We start from the raw sequence: 6000 nt of genomic DNA, 5'->3' as shown, positions 1-6000 counted from the left end.
ATCTGACAAATGGTTAGCCTTGATGTAACTTTCTCAATTTCGGCTCACAGGACAGCCATTTCTAAACAAGAAGCACAGAGCATGAAGTTGCGTGTTGTCCTGCTGGATTGTCGTCATGCCAGGAAAAGTCCAGCAGCAAGGAAGCAAGTGAGGTCTCACGACTGACTTTGCTGACCTTTAACTGCTTTCACCCACAAGAGTGTTCAGTCTGAGCGTTCACATTTTAATTAAAAACGTTCACTTGAGAAATGTGTATTCGTTATTAGTAATTCAACACAATGGGCCTTCATTGGAAGGTGATGAATACATTTGTGAGGCACTACATTCACAGAGTGCCAAGTTCCTTTCATTCAGTATACTGTATATGCAGTTATAAGGAACATAGAATGGTTGTGAAAAAAGTTCATGTGTAATTCATTTATAAAGTTAACGTTGCCACACAAAAAGAAGAGGCCACAGACGTCTTGAGAAAAACCTTCGGGAATAATTTTTTATCTTCCATTCCCTAAATTCTCAACAAATTTAATTTCTCTCCCCCACTTAAAGGTGCTCTCGCTTGCGTGCACTTTGACTATGCATCTGGCACTGTAGCTGTTCATATCGTTTGAATCAGGAGCTGTGTCGGAGGAAGAACAATTAATCTCCTTAGTCCCCATTCCTTTGGGAGAAACTTTTCTTTACGTTTCCTTCAATTTTAGCTGTTTGACTGATTTGTCACTTTCCAAAATGTGGTATACATTTTTTTTCTCACTTGAGCAACAAAATTGCATAAACACAGTAGAACTACGGAGCAACCACCATGAACCTTTTTGTTATTCATCACATTGATCAATAATCACGCCTTTAATTTGCCCTTGATCATTCTTACTGATCTGGGGGCACTTGGAGGTGTATGGAATCGGGTTCAGAGCACACAGGGATAAGAGTAACCTAGATCACCATTACCTCAACAGCTAAAAACAAATGCTGATGATTCTTCTTCCACATATGACCACAAAGTAAAAACAACAGTACCCCTGGAAATACAAAGATTCCCCGGTTACCAGAGTATGTTAATGTCAGTATGTCCTATAATGGAATTCTATGAAGTATCCCTACTGCACACTACAAAACGTGGAAATTGGGATCTTGGAGGGACTAATGAAGTCTCATGAGCTTTGGGAGAGGGTCCAGAAGCAATGTCACACCTTCACACCTATAGCTAAGAGAGTTGTATTTATTTCCCATGAATAATTGGTTTTAATGGTGAATGGTTTCAATAAATATTTCTGAAGTCAAAACTGGGATTATATTTTTCGGATTAGCCCGGTTCTTAAAACTTGGTAACACCACAAATTCATTGACAGTGCAGAAAGATTTCATTAATTTCAAATTAAGCACAAAACCGTGAACTTTGTCTAAGTACTGTAAATCGCCATTGTTGTTGCAAACATCGCTACAGGCAAGAGCAAGAGTGGCCATGAATTGTGACATGAAGCAGCTCTTCCTGCTCACCAGTCACTGTGATGACTAATGTAATGCAGGGTATGAGCGAATAAGTACTTCTTGTGCAGCAGACATTTTGCTGCAAAAACTTTCCAACGTGACCTGCATGCAGAGTTTAACAAGTAAGTTCCATTTACCGGCAAAACCGTCTTGAAATTTAGAATAATATTTTTATTGGATTAAAAGAGATATATTCATAAGCCTGCTTGTTTACAATGTCATTGGGCCACAACACATCACCAGAGGTTTTGTTGGTCTCGTTCTGAATCACAGAATATGGTGTTGTGCATACCTGGAAATCTAGTCTATTTTGTCATGTAAATTGAAAGTTTTACAAGTTACTGTGTACATTTTACTTTTATTGTGGTTTGAAATGCACTCATCAATGCTGATTCTTTCTAACCCTGAATATAAAAACAATGTTCCCGTTTAAAGGGTGGCTCATTTCCATTAAAATTGTTTAAATTTCACTGTGAATCCCGAGTAATGAGCTCTACAACCAAAGGTGATGATATAGTCTGTTTCTGATTGCAGTCTTTGAAATGGTCAAATAAAGCTCTGTGAAATTGATTGCATAATAAACACACAGTCTTCTGGCTGCTCTGTTACAAATTGTAGTCTGTAGCTTTGGACACAGTACTTAGTCATTTTAGGTATCATTCCCAAAGGATTTGTCCTGCTACATCCTACAGCAGCAAAATGTCTTTAGAGAAAGGTTAAGAAAACATTTTGTATCAATTAAAACTAATACAATCACAGCTGCCATCAAGAAAAACAATTTTTTGTTGCAAACAGTTTCTTTTACTGAAGGGACGTGACTCAGGTATGTTCATTATGCCGATTATCATTTGTCATCTGCAGTGAAAGTCAAAAGTAGTGGCATGCAGTTACATAGTGGGGTAAAGCTGTACATCTGTGATGTATGAATTACGTTGTTCCATGCAGTATATTGGAGTGCGTAAACTTGTATTTCGTGTTAATTTTTTTTTTATTTGACTATTAACACATCCTTGCCAGGATGCCAGTCTATCGCAGGGCAGACGCACAGACGTGCACACACACACCAGAGCCAATTAGAAGCCAATTAACCCAGGGCCTCAGTGCTGTGAGGCAGCAATCCTACCTCTGTGCCACCATGGTTAACTCATAGGCTACATAACATTGAAGACAACCTAATATTTTAGTCCTCTAATTTTGGGGTACTGTGTATTATTGATGTCTTGGCAGATTGAGGTTGATGGCTGTGAACATCCACCCAGTGCATCTGACAGTCACTTAAATGTATAATAATAATAATAATAATAATTAATAATAATTCATTTCTTAAAGTGATTTAAAACCTTCATCTATTTTTGCATACATTGTTCAATTTAACAGAGAACTATTAAGACTTAAAAATAACAGAATGAATTAGATTTTTATTTTCAGAGTGCATGCATTAAATTACATATGAAATGCCATTTTATAGAGTTCAGCCAGTCTCATCATAAACACGAACAATTTTACGACCCCAGCACCGACGGTTACAGTGGAGCTGCAATTCCTGCGTGATGTTTTAGCACGACAATCCAGCTCCCGCATGTGGAAAAAAAAAACAAACAAAAGTAGTAGGATTTCTTTATAGTTCATGAAGACAGCTGGAACCCTTTGTATTAAACAGCAGTAATACAATTTCTGCTCTTTTAAGACGCTTTTCGTATCGTTTGTAATCCCCTCTGATGTCACTGAAGCGAAGGAGGGGCTGGCAGCGTCTGGACTGACAGCTGCTGAGCTCGGGAGGCAGGGAAGATGGTGGAGCCGCAGAGAGGGACAGGATCAAAGGATTGCAGAAACACTGCTGATGACAAACAGGTAGAAGACGTTTTCTTTTTTTTTCCAAACAAGGTAATCTGTGGCTATGACCTAACTTGGACAGGCAGATATAATTAAGCGTGCGTAGTATTAGCACACGGATGGTCCAACCAGCTGGTTCAGTATAGTGTCCGTTTGGAAAATTCACCTGGGAGATAAGCTTTATTACAGTCAGTCAGCGGGCCTGTCTGGTAATGTTCATCATGTTATTATTGCACTATGCCAGCTGACGCACAATATTGCATCGGGCTAAGCGCACAGAAACAAAAGGATTGCCAGGGATAACCCTTATTATGTGTGAAAGAAATATTCGCTTACGCCCTCTTTCACACACGATGACCACACAAGTGATTTGACGACACGTATCTGTAACGCCAGTCGTATTAGATAGAAGGCATCCCTTAAAAAAAAGAAAAAAATATACGATAATGCTTCTTTCTACATAGGACGTGTGTTTGTTTTTTTTTCATTCAGAGAGTTATTTTAGGACGTTGTTTTCAGTACTGTGCTTTTGGAACATTTCGTGGAGGGATCAGCAGTACTTTTACAACCTGATGCGCAAAAATGAATTGCGAAGCAGACAAATCACGAGCTCTTTTGAACTTAAGTGGGAGAGATCTTCCGAAACTTGCTGATGTGAGCGTGAAGGAAGATTTAAGGAAATCGGATGCAAAAAGGGGAAAAAAGCATCCGATCCTCTTGTTTGGTCTTGCTTTAAATAATGGTAAATTCATGGTTACAACTAACCGCTTATCGAGATACGTGTTGGGGGCGGCTGTCACTTCTGCAGCTGCTCCGGGGGGACCTGCTTCAGTGTTTTTGCCAAATTGTGTACCGCATGTACGGCTGAATGGCGGCTGCAGAGTGCGCTTGCGCTTTAGTCTCCTGGACCAGCCTTCCTGCCAAATACTTGTCCAGTTGCAGCGCTGGTGTGTCAGATTCTGCTCAGGTGAAAATCATCCTACCACTCATAACCGCGAAGAGGGGGAGATGTGCGTATATCAGGTAAAGCCGCATTAAAAGCGATCAGAATTTTGCACGCCTTTAATCAGCACGTCTCATTTATATCTTGGCTTGTCTAGCTTTACGCAGTACTGCACCTTTTTTTTCGCCGATTAAGGCAGGTACTGTGTAAAAAAAAAACGGCACTGTAAATAGTACAGCACGCTCCTATGTACTGTATGTAGAACAATTGTGCTGGAATATGTATTTGAAATCGAAACGTTTGCATCTGATTTGACACCCAGAGGAGATTACACGATTATCACATTGACATCGCATAATTGGCTAGCTTTACAATTATGTTCGGTGTTTTGCGCAGTAAGCAATCATCTTTACTGAACAGGTGCGCTGGTGGTGATCGGGTTGAAAGAATTATGTGCATGTCCGCGTATTCTCCAGCCTTTTGTAAATATGCACACTGAAAATCGAGATAAGATATACTTTGGGAGTTTTATTTCATGCATAGTGCTGTATTGTTTATTTTAAGCATTAGATGGGTGTTGTAGCGCATACGTTTAGAAGGAAAACGTAGCTATTAAACTTTTGTAATTTTAGTTAATATTGTCTCGACATTGTTCTTGATTTTTGATACCTATATGAGTACTTGTCTTGCTTTTAATTATGTGATGCAGATTCTTATTTTTTTATTTGTGATTGTCCTTCCTAATGGTCCTGCTGTCCTGATTTATGAAATGTATACTGTACCTTGTTATGAGTAACAGAAAAGACTTCCTTTTCATAGCAGTTTTATCAATTTTAGGTCATATAATATGCAAGCTCTTAGATGAGTCAGCATAAAGTGCAAGATAGTTTTCTGTTTTAAAAGTCTAAAAACAGCAATTGATACCTTGCGTTTTGACTTTTAGCTAGTATAATTTATACAAAAACCTGGAGTTTGAGGTATAAGTGACTTGAAGTGAGTTCAGCTTTTGGTGTTTGGGGGTTTTGCTGTTAGCCTTGTATTTGTACAGTTAAATAACATAAAGACAGCATGGTATTCAAAGATTTAAGTGTTGCTTGTCAAAAATGACTTACAGGAAGGATAGGTCCTTTGATTTAAAATGCGATGCTGATTCAATTAATTTTTAGCCAGTAACCAATTTTGGTTGCTGCTCTGTTTTTTGTGTAACTCCTGTACACAATACCAGCTATGCGTCACACTCCCTTCCAGCAACAAGTATGCCAATACTTCGGCACACTTTAAAATTTGAAATTGAAAATCAGTGTACCCACAAATGTAAGTGTATGTCAGCGATTAAGTGTGTCCCAAAAGGTGGTATCCCCATTTGCAGTTGATGCTGTACATCAAACTAGTGGCAAAGCCAGGTGAAGCCTACAGTAGTCGCTCAGGCCCTTAGGATGAGACTGGCATATTCAGATTAAGGCCAATAAACAATCCTGTCAAATAAACAACCTTCACATTTACCAGGTAAGGATGTCGATGCTGTGATTTCATTGGTGCTTCGTCACATTGGCATGAGCTCCAGAAGACTGTTCATTAATGCTTCATAAGAGGTTCATTACCTCTGAAGGTGAGAGCTGTGTAGTTGCTGAGAAGGAAATGAAGGAGATAATCCTTCAATGGTAGAGTTGAATGCATGGCAACTGGGAGAGGTGTGATGGGCAGGCTTCACCTCAATAGAGTCAGCCGACATAGACTCT

The 6000-nt window shown here is 39.2% G+C and overlaps 1 protein-coding gene across 7 annotated transcripts in view; it reads left to right on the top strand.

The window, feature by feature from the left end:
• Nucleotides 1–3003: 3003 nt before the first annotated feature.
• apba1a (amyloid beta (A4) precursor protein-binding, family A, member 1a) overlaps nt 3004–6000 on the top strand; it is a 99798-nt gene continuing 96801 nt past the window's right edge. For 4 of the 7 annotated variants that reach the window (XM_015367102.2, XM_015367065.2, XM_069187301.1 and 1 more), the window contains exon 1: nt 3006–3336. The gene's annotated coding sequence lies outside the window, so the exon portion shown is untranslated. Of the gene's footprint in view, nt 3337–3788; nt 4342–6000 lie in introns of those variants that run through there. The other 3 variants (XM_015367076.2, XM_015367083.2, XM_015367110.2) reach the window with 2 other exon arrangements.

Source organism: Lepisosteus oculatus, chromosome 3 (assembly GCF_040954835.1).
Source record: "Lepisosteus oculatus isolate fLepOcu1 chromosome 3, fLepOcu1.hap2, whole genome shotgun sequence".
Lineage (NCBI taxonomy): Eukaryota > Metazoa > Chordata > Actinopteri > Semionotiformes > Lepisosteidae > Lepisosteus > Lepisosteus oculatus.
This window is presented reverse-complemented; position numbering and strand designations above follow the sequence as displayed.